Genomic DNA, 19,767 nt, shown 5'->3' with positions numbered 1-19,767 from the left:
ACCTTTGGGATGCTGCCATTTCTCAGTGATCATTGAGCGAGGGTCCAGATGCCTTGCAGGCTTCTAGAAGCCTTTTTGCCATCTCTGCAAGAATAAATCTATCAGTCCTTCAAGGTGCTGCTTAAGAAAATCTACTATTGAAAGTTTTATCAGGTAAATTTGGCCTAAATTTATCTTTCTCTCTTCTGAATTGTCTGGGGAATTGATATGATATTATTTCATCTATCATTTAAAAAAAGATTTGGAATGACTTTATTACATGTGCATAATTCCATCTCTTAGGAAATTAGCTAATTCTAGCTTATATTTGTATTAGTCTATAAACAGTTATTCTGCATACAGTTAGATTGTATGTAGACTATAAGCTCTATGAGGGCAGGGATATATCTGAGACATTCATCTCTGAATGCCCAACACAAAACACTTTATTTAGAACATAGTGAATGCACAATATATTTATTTAAATAAAATGAAGCTGAATGTATTTCTTGGTAAGATGTATCAAGGAATTTATCACAGTCTTAGTTCTGAATTAGTTTATTTTTGTTCATTCAGTTATTCAGTGAGTACTTACTATGTTCCAGACACCACACTAAGTGCAGAGGGTACAAAAGTGACAAAGACAGACCTAGCTCCTTCCCATGAGATTCTAGACATCAACCCAAGGGCTTTTAAGAGCTCAGTGCTTTCTACTTTGAAACAAGATTTCTTTATGACCAAATAAACTTAGTCATAAAGTTTGGCCAGGCCTAAGATGCACTTAGCATGAAAATTTGGTTTTGGTGTGAAGAAAGCATCCTGGGTTATTAGTTAGTAGCACTTTCAATTTCATTGCAGTATTTGTCATTTTGTTGTACTGTTGTTAAATCTAGGTCTCCCTTCCTCATTTAAAATTTTTACCTTCATTGCTTTTTTTTAAGTTCCCAGATACGTGGCCTTTTATGAGGCTATATAACAGGAAGTGCAATAAATTGAAGATCTGGAGGAGAAGCTCTGAGCTCCACTTCTGCCAAGCAGGTCTGACCAACAGGGTCATTGTGTGACCTTGGGCAAGTCACATCCACTCTTGAGGCCTCAGTTTCTCATGTAAAACTGTGTATGTTTCCCAATTCTAAGATCCCTTTGGTTCTAGTGATCTATGGTCCATTGCTAATTTCACAATATTTTTGTTGAACTTTATTTTGAATTTCACTTTAGACCCAAGTCAAATGGCCAACATTAAGTACAAAACCCTCTAAATACTGCTTCTTTCCATAGTTTGGCTTAAGCATTGGTGGTGCCTCACGACTTCCTCCATCCTGCCCCTTGAACAGAAGTTCCATTACCAACCAAATTAAATCCACAAATCTTAATCCATAAAATATTTCCATCCAGACACAATAATGAGATTCATATTTGTGGTTTAGTATACCTAAGAAATGCTCAGATGAAATATGACTAGATCCATTGATACATTCAGACCACAAACTGCCCTGGTGTGGTCTGGTTTCAATTTTTGAAATAAAACTGCAGAGCACTTGCTTTCTCTCTTCTATTTCTTGCCTAGACAGAAAAGAAAATAAAAAGTGATTCTGACCAAGTGGCAACAATATAGATTCCTGTAAAATTCTGGAAAATTGTTTCAAAATAGATTTGAATTCATTTCCCAATGGAACAATGACCTCTTCTATTTTGTCTTCATCCAGAATTTTTAAAAATCTGGTTGACTCTTTCACAAGCATTGGAAAGCAGTTCTCAAAGTCTTGAGCCAAGGTTAAGAAATGGAAGAGATTTATCTAGGAAGAACTGATTACAGACAAAGTACAGACAGACTAACACAACCCTAAGTAAGAGAACTTCTGAATAGGGCTCTGTGATATGGTGGCCTTTGTGAAACTGCTATCAGCCACCCAATGTCAGAAATACAGTCCTGAAAGGCCCTGAAAAATTTTAAGAAGGCATTGTAATGGGAGAGACAGGAGCATTGCCTTTAGAGTCAGGAAGACCTGAGATCAAATTCTACTTATCTGCTGGGGAGCCTTGGACAACGTCCTATACCTTCTGAATTGTGGCTTATTCAACTATAAAATCCCTCCAGGGATGTTTGAGACAGTGAATGGGACAACAAAGCTGTAAGTGCCTGACATATTAATAATAAACGTTACCCAAATGTTAGTATATCTTCTCCTTTTCTTTCCTTTTCCTTCGTGTCTCCCTTTATGAAGGAGCTCCATGACATTGGGCATATTAAAAAGTAAAAGAGTAATAGCATAGAGGTGGTTCAAGCACTGGTTAAGAAGTGGAATTGGTTTGGGATCAATTACGTTTCAACTCAAAGAGCTGACATAGCTACCTGGAACTGCTTTGAGAAAGATTCTGTGGCTATGACTCGGCTTTCGGGAAAAGGTGCTGTGATGGATTAGCAATATCCACCATGGGGACAGGAGTGGAGAGTGTTGATGCGTACACCAAATATTTGGCATAGCAAAACAGACAGCTTTGGAAATCTTTTCCGATCCAATGTGCTAATATTCAAATGAATGGAATCTTGCTTGAGTGGGGTTTGCATCAGAAGGAGCCAGATGGAGCCATTGACAATTACAAAATCCTGTTTAAATCAAGTTCAATAAAGTCTGATACATTTTGATAGAATATGACTCGTGAAACAAAAATACGTCTCTAGGACTGGAAGCAGGAAACCAGACTCTCAGGGAAAACTAAGACTACTCCAGTAATAAATTTGTGTGACCCCAGGCAAAGCAAACATACTTTCATTGTCTATTTTCACTTTCCCAAAATGGGACCATCTAAATGCTACAATAATAACGAACATTGATTGCATATGTCATCTGTGCCAGACACTGCTTTTTTTGTCTTCTGTGTATTATCTCATTGAATCCTCCCCAAGACCTCTGAGGTAGTTGTCTTTATTTTTCAGTTTATAGATGAGAAAACTGAGGCTCACACAGCTCAAGATCACATAGCTCGAAAGGGAGAACAGAAATTTAAATCAGGTGAACTGATTCACTTGTTTTAATAATGTTAAAGGATGGTTTGCATAACTGAGGTCGGGGTCCAGAGAAACTACTGGCAATGAAACATCTTTATGATCTACAGGCAGGACAGGAAAAACTGCAGAAGAATCTGAAAATAGAGATATGTCTAACCCCTTAACTTGGCTTTAACTTAGCTGTGAAACTCTAAACAGCATTTTCTAAAGTGTAATCTACATGTTGATAGGTACTAATGTGAGGGAAAAAGATTTCCTAATTAAACATGTTTGGAAAATGTTATTTTAAACCATATATGATTTTAAGCCAAACAATTACACAACTTTCTTTACTTCAGGATTTTCCAGGGTGTTTAATAGGTTCATGCTCGTTGGAAATCTCCAAGAAGGGGACAGTTTATAGAGTGTTTCCCAAATCTACTTGATTACTCTGTCTGAAGTGAGTCACAGGATTAGGATTAGGTTTGACGGCACACGATAGGGGAAGAACTGATAGAGAACAAATCCTAGGCCCTTTCTCCTTTCATTTCCTCCTGTATTAGAAGGAAGCAGCGATATACCTAACTATGACCTGTCTGGAATAAAATGTGAAGCCCTGTGTTAGAGGATCTTGAGCAATTTAAACTATGAGGCAAGTAAGTCAATATTTATACTGTGCCTGGCACTTTACAAATGCTGTTTAATCATGTTACCAACTGTGGGAATTAGGGAGCATTGTTTGTATTTTACTGGTAAGAGAACCGACGGCTTAAGGAGGTTATGTAAGTGGCCCAGTCAGCATTTATTTGAATCAGAATAAAGAACAGTCTTATAATTCCAAAGTCTATGCTCTTTCTGCTATATCAAGTTACCTTTGAAGTAAGATTCATTGTTCAAGTTAAAGAATTAATATTTATCTACTAACTATCAGAGAGAAACCCAACATAATGAATATGAATAGAGTTGTTGGATTTGCAAAATGGAACAAGGTAGGATGGTGTTTGGGAATTGGGATTCACATAATTATTTTATTTATATTCGTGAACTTGAGGGGAGGGCATAGGCCAGGTGGACTATAACATCTATGTCTTAGGCAAATCTTTAAAGCCCCTGTAGAAAAGCCTGCTCTCCTTGAGTCTGACCTGGAAAGAAGGTTAATAAGTGAGAGGAAGATACAGTGAGAAGTAGCAGACGGGGCAGCTAAAAATCTATCATTTCTGGAAAATTGGGCTTCACACTATGTACTATCTAAAAAAAGTGTGGTTTCCAAGAAATCAGTCAAGGCAGGAGAGCATTTCAGAGGGGCTGGAAATTACCACTTTCAGTTTTGAAAGCATGGACTTCTATGAACAAACAACCTATTTGTATAAGTAAGGAAAGGAGGGAAAATTCCTTCTAAATAGGATCATTTAATTCAGCATATGGCAGGAAATTCAAGAAATTTAGTCAAAAAGAAATACAAGTCAGAGGAAGGCAGAGGCAAATGAAGATGAATTATACAAACGAATAACTTTTAATCATTATTCTGAACTTCTTTTAGGTATAGAGTTTAACAATATGTTTTTGGGGGGGAACTTACTAGTTGATTTTTTTTTCTACTTCAATCTCTTTATATGCATAGGTATGATAATATCCACCTTGTTAGGTTAAGGTGACTGGAAAGTACGTATAAAAACTTCGTAGGTTGACTGGAAGGGGTCAGTAAACTTTTCCTTAAGTGAACAGATAGAAAATACGTTGAGCTTTGCAGTTAGATGATTTCAGTCACAACTATTCGACTCTGCTATCGTAGAGGCAGCAGCTATAGATAATACACAAACAAATGAGCATAGCAGTGTTCCAATAAAACTTTATTTACAAAAATAGGCTGCCACCCTGTGGTTTGCTAACCTCTGCTGGAATATAGTAGTTATTCAATAAATGACAGCTTCTATTATGAAACTAAATACAGATTGAATTAAACAGTAAGGAAACTAACATTTTTTTGAGTGGCTATTATATACATTTTTATGACAAATCTTACATTAAATGCTTTTTATTCATGCTATCATTTATCTTGACATTTGTCATGACAGCCTGGTGAGTTAGGTGTTATTATGCTTATTTGAAAATTAATTTGAGACTCAGGGAGTTTCCATGACTGGCTTAAAAGGCAGAGCCAGCTTTTGAATCCTGATTTATTTGTGGCTCTAAAATGTGTGCTTTCAACTACATTGAGCTACACTGGGCTGACTCCTAAAGGAATTTTCTTCAGTTCAGATAAGGTAAAACTTAAATTTTTACTGCTCCATAAAGAAAGAGATCAGCATTCAAATGCATACCTTGACTTTCCATTTCCTAGACCTTCAGCAGCTCTTTGGTGGCTGTACACATGTAAGCACCAAAATATTTGACCTTTGTTTTTCTCCCAGAACCTCTGCTGGATCTCAAGTTTTATGCACTTCCTTTTTGGAGAATACTTAAGCCAAGGTGTACTGTTTGCAAACACTTATTAGCCTTGGGTAGATACTGGTGAGTTTCCTTTGGCATCAAATGGGCTTCCAGAATCTGCTGAGGCCTGGCTGTGCTCATTGATTGTCTTGGCCAGAAAGAGCTGCTAATTGGGATGACATCCTGCTTGTCTTTACCTCTAGAGCTAGGTTTTCCTTCCTGGGCATACCTATTATGTCCCAAGCAGTATGTTTGGATTTTTACTGCTGATCTAGATGAAAAAGAGCAAATTTGCAGTCCCTTTAAAATCTACGAAGCCCTGTACTCCAGTGAAGAATTTCCCAGACTATGTTGCAAGATGTTTTTAGGTACACGTCCTATGGTCAGGTATGTTTGGAGATACTGGGCTAATGAGAGTTGAACAGATTAATTACAGCAAGATTTCTCAGATGATGCACTCTACTTCCCTGAACCATCCATTGGCTTCTAACCACACTCAGAATAAAATTCAAACTCCTAGCATTGCCTACAGAGCCTCCAGAACTGTGAGAAAGTAATTTCTGTTGTTTGTAAGTCACTCAGTTTATGGTATTTTGTTGTAACAACTTGTACAAACTAAGATACCCCACCATAATGTAAACACGATGAATAAAGGGATCTTGACTGTATTGCTTTCTATTTTATCACCAGTCCTAAAATTATGCATTGAATGGACATATGAGCTGTGCATTTCCAAGAACAGAAGAGTATCAAGTGTTCCCCAAACTCATTTGGTCACAAAATCCTTTTTTGTGTGATTTCCATGAGAATGCTTTTCCACATGACACACTTTTGGGAACTGCTTCTCTAGTGGGATCTTATCATCAAGAACTATTTGATCAACAGCTAACAAAACAATGACAACAACAAAACATTTATATTGAATGCCAGTTTCCATGTTAAGCAATGCTCATGAACTACATCATTTAATCATCACAATAAACTTTTAAACTAGGTGCTACTACTTTGCTTTTAATATGGACAAGAAAAAATTAGCTTAAAGAAGCTAAGTAACTTGGCCAAGATCACATAGCAAGCAAATACCTCTTGGACCCAGAGGATTCTGATGCCAAAGTCATACTCTTAACCATTATTCATTTCTTCTCATGGGATGTGAGCTTCTCCATGTCCAAGATAGACAGCTCTTTGTCTCCATCCCTCCCTTGAGCCTTTTCTTTCCTCCTATTAGTTGTTGACTGATCTTTGTTTTAACCTCCAGATTTTCAGCTATCTCTTGTGACTCAGCCTAAAATCCCCAGACAGGACTCCTCTGTCCTTGGTACTGGTTTTTCCAAAATTCAAAGCAATTTGTGTTTTATCCTGAAGGCCACCTCTGAAAGCAAACACATTCCTTGAGGTCTGTGTTCTGAGACAGTTTCCTGTCCTAGGGCTGGGATGGTTTCCTCCTGTCACATGTTGTGTCACCACACTGCACATTTGTAAGCCAGTGGGTGAAGCGTGAAAACAACTTCAAGTTCTGGGCTTTCTGAGCAAACTGCTAAGGAAGAGGATGTCCAAATCTGGGACACAGCAAAGACTCCTGTTAATTGCTAAAGATTAACTTTATTCTGGTTGTGCTAGGTTTCAGATAAACCAGATACAATTTTTTCTTTTAAGAACCATATTGTCAAGAGGAGCAGACAGTCCATTCCAGGATGACAAAGGAGATGACAGATTTAAAAAAAGAAACATAGGTAGAATGAGATGACAGTAAAAGGGCATCTAATTTACCTGGAGGAAGTGGTGCCTGAAGTGAATTTTGAGAGAAAAATATGAATAGGTGAAAAACATAAAAAAGGATATTCTAGGCATGAGGGAATGGCATTTACAAGGACATAAAAGGAATAAAAGGGTTGATGTGAAGAGTATGAATTACAGCTGAAGTACAGGATCTGTTTAGAGACCAGAAGCAAGATCATGGAGAATCTTGAATGTCAGAATATCTGGGGGTTTTTTTGCAGGCAGAGGAGAAGCATTTGGAATGTTGAGGCCTGGGAATGTTAACTCTATGACTCAGGTTGAAGAAAGGGAGGGCTGGGTTGCTGGGGGCCAGTGGGAAAGCTGTTGCAGCGGCCCATCTGTGAGGTACCAAGACCTGAACTACAGGGGTAATGGAGGTGGGGCAGGGGATGATGATGGAGCAAGTGGGGAGGCAGTGAACAGATTTGCTTGTCAAGGCAGTAGAGACTACAATATTTTGTATGTGGGGATAGTAAGGAAAAAAGAATTAATCAAAGATGTTACTATTTATTATTATATCTACTGAGAGGAATAGATTGAGAAGGGGGACAATGGATGAGTTTTGGTTTTGGTCACATTGACTAGTAAATAAAATTATTAGAATAAAATAAACTTGGAATCATTGCCTTGAAAGGCCCCTCCCTGGGGTGAAATTCAGGAGAAATTATGGCTACCCAATGAGTTAAAACAACTAATCAAAACACCTGACTCCACTATATACATGGGAAGATGCTAAATAAAAACTAGTCCACTTTAGTGGCTGCCATAATTTTTTATTACTCATCAGGGAGAGTACAGATGGGTTGAGTGAACTTGTCATTGATAAGAAGAAATTGGTGACACTGGAGTGTTGGAGGCTGTGGCAGGCAGACTCTAAGGTGACCCCATTGATACTGCCTCATGGCATTCTCATACTTGTGCAATTACCTCCCCTTGAGTGTGGGATGGCCCAGCGACTTTCCTCTAACACACAGAATATGACTAGGTGATGGAATATCCCTAACATGATTAGATTACACAGGATTGTGATGTGCCTCTTGCTTATAGACTCTTTCTCTCTCTCCTTTTTTTTTTTTTTTTTTTTTTTTTGAGATGGAATCTTGCTCTTGTTATCCAGGCTGGAGTGCAATGGCTCGATCTCAGCTCACTGCAACCTACGACTCCCAAGTTCAAGTGATTCTCCTGCTTCAGCCTCCTGAGTAGCTGGGACTACAGGTGCCCACCACTATGCCAGGCTAATTTTTTTGTATTTTTAATAGAGACAGGGTTTCACCTTATTGGCCAGGCTGGTCTCGAACTCCTGACCTCAAGTGATCCACCTGCCTTGGCCTCCCAAAGTGCTAGGATTAACAACAGGTGTGAGCCACCATGCCCGGCAACTCTTTCTCATTGGCTTTGTTAATGTAAATGGCCTTGTTGGAGAAGCCCATGTGGCAAGGAACTGAGGGTGGTCTTGGACCAACAGCCATCAAGGAACTAAGGCCCTCAGTTCAATATCTCTCAAGAAATAGAGTCCAGCGAACAACCACATCAGCAAGCTTGGAAGCCAGTCATCCCCCAGTTCAGCCTTTAGATGGGACATCAACCCTGTCCAACACAGACAATAACCTCATAAGAGATCATGAGGCAGAAAATCCAGCTAAGCTGTGCTTAGACCTCTAGAAACCATGAGATAATAAATGAGTGTTGATTTAAAGTAATTTGGTATGCATTAATAGATAATGAATACAGAGATACTAGTCATCCTTGGCTCAGTCCATATGAGTTAAGGCTGTTGAGAGAATAAGACTCTGTTCATTTTTCTTTTCTAAAAGAATGTCTTAATTCTGAAACTTTTAGTATTGTCCCTGGCTTCCAAGATCAAGAGTCGGAAGACCTGGGATTCCACACTGACCCTGTTGCCAACTGGCGGAAGATCTTAGAAAGATCTTTCCCTTCTCTATGTCTCAGTTTCACCCTCTTTAAAATGAGGTATGCTAACCTAGGCCAGCAATTTACAAAAACATTCTGTTTTTTCCCCACAGAACCCTTTCATCAAATGAAATTTCATGAGGAGGCTCAGTGTACAAAACAGATAAGTGGAGGGGCTTTCATTGATATAAGTTGAGGAGAATCCCCTGCTTGACTTCCCTGTCTCTCCACAGCAGCCCCCAAATCTCCTCTGAGGTTCTTTTTAAAATCCAGTCTGAAAGATTCTGGCTTAGAGGCTGCCCGTGAGCCCTTACAGTTTGAAAATTCTATGTTCCCTAAGGAGATTTAAGAAAATAGTAACCTACCTAGAAGTTAAAGCACTCCTCTGCAATATCTGTGCATCGACCTTCACAAGACCATTCCACAATCCTGGGTATCTCCTTTGGGGACTGTGCTAATGGTGTGTCTGCCCATGGTTGACCTTTTTTGGGGAAAACAAACTCCAGTAGACAAAGCTCCCGCCTCCCTAACGTTCTTGACCTCAGTGGTGTATAGTCCAGTGTGGCAGGGAAGGCAATCATAGGGGTAATTATGACACACACAGTGGGGGACGGGTAGAGCTCAGTGGGAACCTGGAGCAGGGGGATTCCAGGCAGTCTGCAGGGCATTCATGGCTTCCCTTGGGCAGCACTTGCTTATGTGTGTCTGTGCTTCAGGTCTCGGGCTGGTTGCGGGGATGTGATGTGGATCGGGCTTTGCTCTCATGCAGCATAAAGTCTAGTAGAGAAAATATATTACATTATGGGTCACATGCTGATCATTTAATTACAGTTTTTTCAAGAGGTGAAGCCTGAAGGAGCAAGCTGGAGATAGCAAAATTAACCAGTCTGTCAAAGAACACAAGGACCCAAAAGACAAGCTTTTGTCTCTTTCTTAGCTTTGCTGTGTCTAGCCCTCTCTCATCAGAAGATGAATAGAATTAGGGTGCTGAGCGTGACTTCCTTACTGAAATGGTTATGAACACCCTCTCAAGACTGGGAACCGGGTTTGATTTTTGACTCCACCAAGTACTTTCTGCATGGTATTGGGTAAGCTACTTAAACGTTTTTAGCCTCACATTGTGCATACTTGAATGGGGTGGGTGTTAAGACTTACTAGAAGCTATGGTTGACTAAATGGCATGATGCCTGTAGAGTCCTCAGTAAATATTAGCTATTATGATTATCCCCTAGGATTCTCCTAGGAGAACATTTCAGACACATTCTTGTCGAAGTTAGCAGTAGCCAGCTTTAGGGTTAGAGGTGAGCAATGGTTAATTCTGAAACAAAGCTATCTATGTTCAGAGCTCATGATATATCTCTGGCTCTTGGTGTAGGGTATTTGGGGAAGGTTAAAGGACCAAACAAAGCTATTTGAGTTACCATGGCTATATCATGAAGGACCTATGAACTTCAGGAAATTTCAAAATTCTGAGACAACATGGCATGAAATACATATTGTTAAAATCTCCATTCACAGATAGACTGAAAATGCACATGGAAGGGATTTTCCATTCACAATCTGCTTTTGACTTGGACATTTTGCTTTTATTCCATGGTGAAGGGTCAAAGAGAGTAACGATGGTGATAGAGTTGTTTCTAAAGTGGAGGAGAAGCTGGAAATGAGAGACAAGGTGGAGGGAATGGAGTTTAGGCTTAGGGGCATAACTGAAAAAAGTCTGGCCACTAGGATTAGAATCAGGTTGGTATGCAGACTTTTCTCCTTTACAGAGAAGTCACAAAGCATGTATAGCCCCCGAAGGTAGGTAAGTTCACCATCTCTGTCTTTTACATTGAATAGAATTATGGCCTGGGGTTTGCAGGCGGCTGGTTACATCACACTTTGAGGGGGGTTTTCCTTCTTGGAAGGGAGCCTTCATCTAATATTTCCCACATGTTGAAGGTGTTCAAACTGGACCGGGATAAGATTCAAGGGGATTCCCTACAATCTTCTCAGAGTGAGAAGTATTTGAATCATAATCTTCCTCTCCCAGGCTTCCCCTGAATTTGTGGCTCAAATTGTGGCTTGGAGCCTACAACCATTTCCAAATTGTCCTGGGATTCATGGCCCCAAGGCCGATTTCACTTTACCTACCAATCAGCCCTTTTAAAACCAGATGTTTGGCTCACCTGTGTGCCCACTTTTCTGAGATGGAAAATTAGCAGGAGTGACCTGACTGCTACCTCTAGTTTCATTCTTCTCTCTTCCAGGGGCTGAAATTTGAACTTTCCTGTTTCCAGGCAGAGAGTTGCACCACTGAGACCTGACCTTTGCTGAGAACCATGAAAAATGATACATGCAGGGCTATTCTGTAAAATCAATAGGCACCAATGACAACTGGGGCCTTCTCCACCATCTTGATCATTCACTGAAAGACACCATTAAAGGTTCTAAACTTGGTCAGCACAGCCTGACTTCAGAAGGCAATGTAGCACAGCAGAAAGAAGAGTAGGGTATTAGTTAGAAAGCTTGGGTCAAAGCCAGCTCTGCCCCTCAATTACAGAAAGACCTCAGATGAGTCACCTAACTTCCTTGAGTGTTGATTTCTTTAGCCACAAAATTGAGCTAGTAGTTAATAATTTGTAGTGTTAGAGTGAGAATTAAATGAGAAACTGTTGGCAAACCCTCCTATTACATATGTCACACATAGTCCTCACTATCAACTTTGTGTTTGCATGTTTTACCATCACAAAAGGACGTCTATTTTGAACTAACTAAATGTTTGCAAACTAGACATTTCACATTTCAAACTGAAGTGGCTTCAGCATGAAGAGGGTTGCGCTTTGGTCCAGTGGATGTTTTTTCTTGTAAGAAAGCACAGCTAGGTGTCTATAGAAATCTACAGAGAGAGAAAAGAATATGTGCTCTTAATTTATTGTAAGCATTAGAAAGGGTAGGATTAAGGGGATATGTTTTCATTCTGTCATCTTGAATTCTCTTTCCAAATTCCATTCTGGTTATATGGTCACGCTACTGCTGTATTTATGGGTGGCCACAGTCTGCCCGGAGGGGCATATTTAGTCAGGAAGGAAGTGTTTTCCTTCTAAAGGCAGGCAAGAAGCAGAGAAGCATTCAGAAGGAACATGGCAGAATGTACCTATGACTTGGTGATCACGGGGTCCTGGGTGTGAAACCTGGCTCTGTCACTCCAAGTTCTAGGACCTTAGTAAATTTATTCAGTCTCCCTGTTCTTGAAGCCATCTCTTTGTCCAACAGATATAGTCCACACCTCAGAGACATGCTGTGCATGATCCCACAAAGGGCTACAGTTTAGAAAGTAGGCTCATCATATATTTTGGCTATCATTGTCATTAGAATTAATTAAAATAGACGTTGTTAAACCTTTTAAATTTCTCATATATATTCCTGTCTATTGCACTATTTGTGGACTTGCTTTTACTTCTGTTACAGATGGTGACTCAGAGGCGCAAAAATCCTTGTTGAAGGGTAGAAGGGCAACCAGAATGCACGCAGCCTGGTTTCATGATTTGTAACTGTATTTTTTGTCATTGGACATTCTGTGGCAATGTCACAGAGGCTAAGAGCAAAGGTATAAGTTTTAGACCCTGTGACCTCACTTCAACTAAAGCAGCCCTGCATTTACCTGTCATATACTGGGGTTTTGCCGTAAATTCATGTAGTGAATATTTCCATCATTAAAAATAAGTTTAAAAATCATGATATTAGAACATTAATCTTGGACAAGTCCTTGTAAAATGATAAACAGAGAAAAGTTTCCATTTATTGAACACTTAATATGTGGCAGGTACTATGCCAAGAGTTTGCCATGTATTATGTCATTTGAATGTTGCAAGAGCCCTGTGAGACATAGTTTGTCATCTCCATTATATGAATGACAAAGCTGACAGCTGAAAGGTTAGTAACTTCTTAGAGCGAGGAAGGAGGAGGTTGGTGGGAGATAAAATAGAGAAGCTAGGTTTTTAAAACAAAGCATAGAGGAAAAAATATTTAATGACTGTAGAGCTTGGCAACATCCCTTTCAATCCTTGTCCAATTTACTCTGTTTGAGCAAACCAGAGAATACTCATATTGTGCACCTTTTTCTTCCCCCCAAAGCAGTCACCTTCCTGAAATGCAAGGGCCAAAGCACGCTAACTTACATATCCTGCAAATGGCTTGTATGTGTACAATGCCAGAAACTCTTCACTGGGTTATCTAGGACTGAATAAATCTTCAGTCCTGAATCGAGCTTGCCTGGCTGGGGTGGGTAGTATTTTTCCTTTCTAAAGCACATATGGGAAAGCTCTGTAAAATGGGGAAAAGTCTACAAAACATGAAAAGAGGCATTCATTCTTCAAGTGGGGCTCCCTGTCCTGCTCTCCCTCCAGACAGAAAGCTTTCCAAAGAGTTTCCAACAGCATCGTACTTCATAGCTGTCAGCTTTAGAATCTGCAGATGCCTAAACTCAAAACCTCCTGACGTTCTAGAATCAGTATTTGACATTAACATCCAGCCCCGGGCTGCTACCTTTTCTCCAACCTGTGCCAACACAACCTCCTGCTTGTAAAATATAGCCAAGTCTCAGACCTGCCAGCCTGGTGAGACACTCTCAGATTGGGTGAGATAAAAAGTGGGGGTTGGGGCTGGGCTGAGGAACAAAACACAAGAAACGATCCAACACTGGCTAAGTGCCTCTTTTAACTTCCAGAGTGATGGCAGTTTTTGGCAATGACAATGATTATCCAAACTTCCAGTTATTGAGCAGTCACTGCTGATCTTTCTATACCTCATTTTCTCCTCAAAACGACAGCAGACGCTATTGTTCCCATTTTAGAGATGGGAAAACTGAGGATTAAGGAGGCGATGTATCTTTCTCAGGGTCGTATGTATGGTGGTGGGGAGAATACAAAACACCTCTGGCTTCAAACGTAAGCTCTTATTCCTCTTACAACACTGATGGGTGAGAAGAAACCCTGCATTCTTTCCAAAGTACACCAGGGGCAGTAGGGTTCCCATACCTGGGGGAAGTTGTTGCTCAGATCTTTCTGTGATGAGAGGTGAGGAGGAGGAGGTGATTCTAGAGACATGTGGGATGCTGCTGGCCCTAGGCACCCCAATAAAGCTGTTCTCCACCACTTTCTAGCTGTCTGGCAGTTACTCATCTGGCCCAGGAGCCACCTCCTCTCTTCTGTCCCCCAACTTTTATCTCCAGGGTGAATATTTTGAGGAGCAAATGAGGGAATGGGTACAAAACTGTTTGTAAACTTTATGTAAGGTCTGTTTAGATGTAAACTTTTGTATTCTCCCTGCACTCCTCTATCAAAGTCCCTCTAACCCATCCCAGGGGCAGGCTATGAGCAAACTCTACCTTAAAACTCTACTTCCCTAACCCTCAAAATGAAATATATATACAGGTGAATCAGCCAGGCTAGAAGTAGGGGGGAAGTTTAAGAGAAAATTCTTACTTTTCCTCTGCAGAACAGCTGAAAATAACAACTTTACGAAAAGTTCCTTCCAAGTCTGACTATTCATAAAGTTAAAACAAACAAAATTACAAAACCAGAACAGTCAAGGTGCATCTGATCACAACCAATACACACTCATTTTTTTTTCCAGCAGCGGAAAAACAAACAAAAAAACCCACCCAAACGTTTTATAATTATAATATAAAACCACAACTTATTTGGTACGAGGAATGCAATCCGTACATCATAAGGATCTGTAGTGATGAGGGAAAAACAGACTTACCTTTCTGATGGGGAGAGACCTAGATCCTTGGAAGAAGTACCTGGAGTGGGAAGCAGCGGAGGTTCCCACGTGCGCGGTCCCGAGTCCCCCAACCGCGCTGCCTTTGTGCCCACGGAGGCAGGGGCGTGTGTCTGCGCGCGGGAGAGGCGGGTGACAGTAGGCAGGCTGTGGCCGGTGCAGCCAACTTTGGCTGGCTTATATAGCGAGCTCCTTCCTCTGTAATGGGACGCCTCGCCTCCAGACATCCTTTCCCACTTTTTCAGTTGGCGAATTAAAGGAACAGCCCTCCCAGCGGAACAAGGTTAGCTCATGAAAGACGCACTCACTCCTGGCTCTCGGCCAGGGAAGGAACCCATTTGCATACAATTTATGGAGAAAGTAGGAATTCCCGCTTCCCCTCCCGCCTCCCCGCCCCCGACCCGAGTAGTTGTTAGTGAAATGTGATTTTTGCTTTGCTCCCCACACGGGTTTTCTAATTGTGAGACGGATGCCCGGGGAGCAAGAGGGAGCAGGATCCGCAGCCCTGGCTCCCCTCCTGTACTTGGTCAAGCTGGAAATGGGACCAGGGCTCGCCTAGGCTCTGGGCAGCAGCTGCTCAGTGGCACCTCGGAGTGAGTACAGGGACTGAGCCCAGTTCCTGGAAAGAGGAGATAAAGCCCTTCAAAAGCCTGGGGCGTTTCAGGTTTCTCTGGGCCAGCGGAGAGATAACCCAGGATTAGGTCTCAGCAGGTGGGGACCGTGCGGGAGGCTCATATCAGCCCTGCATTTCTTATGTGGCAGCCAGCCTTGCCCAGCTGCTGAGAGGCATCTTTGTTCTAGCCCCAGTGTCCTACAGAGCAGTGGCTTTTTGACATTGTTCATGCCCTGTGCCTGGTGTGGTCTTCTCAGCTGGGTCTCCAGGGGAACGGTTTCTGAGGTTTTCTCTTAGTGCTGAAAGGCGTCCCCACAGCCTTTTCTTTAAAGAAAAGCAATAATTTAAAAAGGTAACAACCTAATCCTTGAGCCATAAGCTGCGCCTTTGCTTTCCAGCCTGCCGTGGATTTCCTCCAAGCTCTGAGTCATTCGTTCATTTGGTGGTTAGCATGCACTGAGCATCCGCAGGGCATACAGGGGCATTTAAGGGAGTGGAGAAGTAGCGCTTCATCCGCGCCTAGAGACTTCTGAGCCTGTCACAGAGCATAGTAGTTTGTGACAGTGGAGGAAAATGAAACATCAAATGTAATTCAAAATGCAACTACCATTGAGCCCTCCCTTATTAAGTCTTTAATAAGGTGCTGTGCAGGGTACTTTATGAACAGTATTTTGTTCACTATTTTATTATATCTTGCAACCAGTAAGTAGGATAGGCACAAGTGTCTCTTTTTCACAGAAGAAAACTGAGGTTTAGAGAAGCAATGAAACTTCACCAAGGGAATACACCTGGGAAGTGTTTATATTACAACACCGGGCTCCAGAGTTCTATTACACGTTACTATTTAGGAATAGGGTATGAGGATATTTAAACAACGTTTAATGCTGTATTAGATAGTTAACACCATTTGTGTAGAAATCACAGCCATATTTGAATATGGAAAATACATTTCTTTGCTCCGTAAAGCTAATTAAGAGAGACCTTTGATTTTTTAAAAAATAGCTACTAATAACGGAGGTCTCAATTATTCACTTATTTTCAATATTAAGTGATATCATCCCCACAGTTATTATTGTGGCTGTGGGCCTCAGTTTCTCTGAAAAAAAAAAAAGATATGATTAGGTCATCCTACGGTGCTTTGGCTGTAGTATTTTAGGATTCTCTGCTAAAGTGACCCCTCCCGGAGAGCAAGAAAGCCCATAAATAGTCATGTCATAAAACTGCTCATTTGAACTTTTGATCCATTTTGGCTGATTCAAATGTTAGTTGTTTGGGAAGTTTTACATTCTGTGCTTTAGCCAAAGGATATTTCAGTAGCATGAAGCTGTGTCTCAACCAGCAGTGAGTGGTTCCATGCCTCCTGGCTTTCCTAAGGCTACTGAGTTAATCTCTTGGGTTAGGGAGTAAAATATTAGAATAGTGTACAATATATTTCCTATGGTATATAAACTATATTTGTATATAACATATAATCAATATATTTATAATTCTATGTGAGTTTTTAAATAAGACAAGAGTGCATGCTAGAAAACTAGATGATAGATATGGCTTTTTTCGGGAATGTCTCAAACTCGAACTCCTCTCCCCAGTTCTCTTAGGATTCTACAATTATTAATTGGTGTCTACCACAAGTGGCATGGCCAATCACAGGGAAACTAAAGCCAAATATGACCAGGCTGGCCCTCAAAGCAGGAAAAGGCTACTGGAGGTGACAAACAGGAATACCATTGTGGATTAAGTTAACAACTATCATATAAGTATATTCTGATAACATGGAGAAGAGATTATTTATGCATTTTTAGGAGAGGCTACTTGTAAAAGGTATTTTCTCCAAAAAGCTATGTGGCATCTTAAGCTATATAGCTTTTTGGCATTTGAGTAAGGAGGGCCCAGACAAGGATGTGTTTTCCATCCCTGTACTGTTCACAGCCTCTGTTTCTGGTAGATGGGTCCATATGCACCATGTACTCTATAATATCCCCAACCTTTGTTCATGCTAGGATGATGCCCTAGGCTCCTCACCTCCATGTCCTCACATCTATTTATCATCCATTTCTGATCTGACTTCACTATGGAGCTTCCTAAGTGGAAGAAATCCATCTAGGAAGAAATGCTTCTATGCACTATGGCATTTGTAACTCTATTAGGATATCCATTGCATCAACGTGGTATAATTAAACATGTGCATGTCTAGATTTTCCTTCTAGACTCTAGGCTTCCTGAGATTGGTGATCACACTTGCTTTTTCTGTACCTGGCATAGAGCCTTGGGTATCATAGAAGCTCAGTAAATGTTTATAGAATGAATGAAGTAATGGAGGAACAAATAAATGTTTGACATGTTGTGCTTTATAATTAAATTCTTCCTTTTACAACCATAGAACCTGGAAAGGAAACTGGATTATTGTGTACAATGCTTCCATCGCACAGATCAGAAAGTGGGGCACTGAGAGGAAGAATGACTTGTCTGAAGCCACTATGCCTGCTTTCCAGGAAGAAAACTGTCACAGTTAGAACTGAGTAACCAAGCCACACTAGACATTACAGCAGAGGAAGTTTATGGAAATGAAGAACCATTTATCCTCCTGTTTGGCAGAGGCCATACCTCTTGGCATCTGATCCCTCATGGTTGCATCCTTCTCAGAAGCATAAGCACTTTCTTTTTCCACTTGAGAGGGTAGAATGAATGTGTGTAAACACCACCTCTGCACAGAGCTTCCTGCCAAAGACTGATTTCATTGTTGCTTGTTTGCAATTTTCATTCAGGACTTGTTGGTGGAGGCTGTGGTTTGGAGGCCAGAGTAATGTCGGGGTTTGCCTCAGGTGAGATCATTCTCATTTCCTTAAAGGTCTGTTAAATGTAATACTTTTTCTTCCAGACAGAACAGCCAATGAGTGGAATTTTGGCCAGGACTAGTGCTGAGGAAGCTGAGTGTCCACTTCCCCATGGAATCCCCTGCTTCCTACTCTGATTACGTACTCCTTCACTGTTCCCAACCTCCTCCTCCTCTTCTCGGGATTCATCTCATCTGGTGTGCTAACTCCGGTCCAAAAGTCTCATGTAACTCCATAATTACCAGAAATCTTTTCCAAAGCCAGGATGGATCTCTGATCCCACACAGTGGGCCAGTCATTTAATTAAATGCATTTCGTTAGAGTCAAGGTTTCCCAACTTGCTTGCAGATCATTGTTGAGTGGTCTTCTTTTCCATCTGTTCTCACTTTTCTTTAGAAAACAAAGGAGAAAATCAAGGTCAAAGACCATATGGAGTGTGTGGCAAGACATATGAGAGCGTCCCTGATGGATGGACTATGGCAATTTAGCTGCACCATCAACCAAGAAGCCATGCATGGTCAGCAGAGCAGAGGGGAGAGCGTTGGTTGAGTGTCCAAGTCTTGATGCTGCATCAATTTGCTGTGTGACTTTGGGAAAATCCCTTTCCCCGCTGACCCCAAGGGTCCTGGTTACCAAGTGGGGAATTCCCAGGGATTATAGAAACTCAAAACTCTCAAGTAAAATCTAAAGAAATAATTTAGAAGTCTCCAAGCCTTTGCACATTCACTTCCCTAGGAAGAACCCTGCCTTATTGCCATGACAAATTCCTTATTATTTTTTTTCAAGAGTTCCTTCATACTCTTCTAACAAAGTTTTTAATGACCTTCACATCCAGAGAGAAGGGCCTCTCCTTCATGCTCATTCACACCACCATTTTTTAACTTTTAGCATATTACACATTTTATTTCCATTGCCTGTTTACCCTGCTAGATCATGGACACCTGAGGATAGGCAGTGTGCCTTTCTGTCTGTTTGTCAGCAGTTCTGTTTGTTGCCAGCATCTGTTGATGGCTGCTGCCTATGCCATATTATTTGTTAATTATTTTGAATATTGTTCCTACATATCATAGTTTTTAAAACAGCATATGACCTGTCACAGATTTTGGAGGTAAGCAACAAAAACATTCTTGAAGTGACTTTTATGAAATGATTAGAAACCTTAACTGTGATCATCGATTTACTCATTCATTTGCCCAGCTGGTCTGTGAGGACTCCTTGAGGGCAAGGACTGTACTTTTCGCCTGTACAGACCCCAAACACTTGGAGGTCGATTAAAGTTCCCGTGAAATGATTGACTGATTAACTAATTGGCTGCATAGTGGAAAATATATGATATTATCACACAGTTTTGTGTTCCATTTGGCCCAACTGCTTTCACTGTGAATTACCTTGAGAAAAGCACTTCCCCTCTCTTAAGCTCCTCCTCTTCTTCTTGGGATCCATCTGGTTTCCTGTTTTATAAAACT

The 19,767-nt window shown here is 40.8% G+C and overlaps 1 protein-coding gene and 1 long non-coding RNA gene across 11 annotated transcripts in view; one reads left to right on the top strand and one right to left on the bottom strand.

Moving 5' to 3' along the window:
• Window positions 1-15,104, bottom strand: part of TNC (tenascin C) — a 101,258-nt gene extending 86,154 nt beyond the window's left edge. For all 10 annotated transcript variants that reach the window (XM_017875902.1, XM_017875904.1, XM_017875905.1 and 7 more), the window contains exon 1: window positions 14,837-15,104. The gene's annotated coding sequence lies outside the window, so the exon portion shown is untranslated. The remainder of the gene's footprint in view (window positions 1-14,836) is intronic.
• Window positions 12,554-18,924, top strand: LOC108532135 (uncharacterized). The gene is made up of 3 exons (XR_001886371.1): window positions 12,554-12,677; window positions 17,848-18,289; window positions 18,698-18,924. It is a non-coding gene; the product is annotated as an uncharacterized LOC108532135 (long non-coding RNA).
• The last annotated feature ends 843 nt before the right edge of the window (window positions 18,925-19,767 follow it).

The sequence above is a fragment of the Rhinopithecus bieti genome, unplaced genomic scaffold (genome assembly GCF_001698545.2).
Source record: "Rhinopithecus bieti isolate Rb0 unplaced genomic scaffold, ASM169854v2 scaffold_9997, whole genome shotgun sequence".
In the NCBI taxonomy this organism is placed as follows: domain Eukaryota; kingdom Metazoa; phylum Chordata; class Mammalia; order Primates; family Cercopithecidae; genus Rhinopithecus; species Rhinopithecus bieti.
The sequence above is the reverse complement of the archived record's forward strand: the minus strand, read 5'-3'. Positions and strand labels throughout refer to the sequence as shown.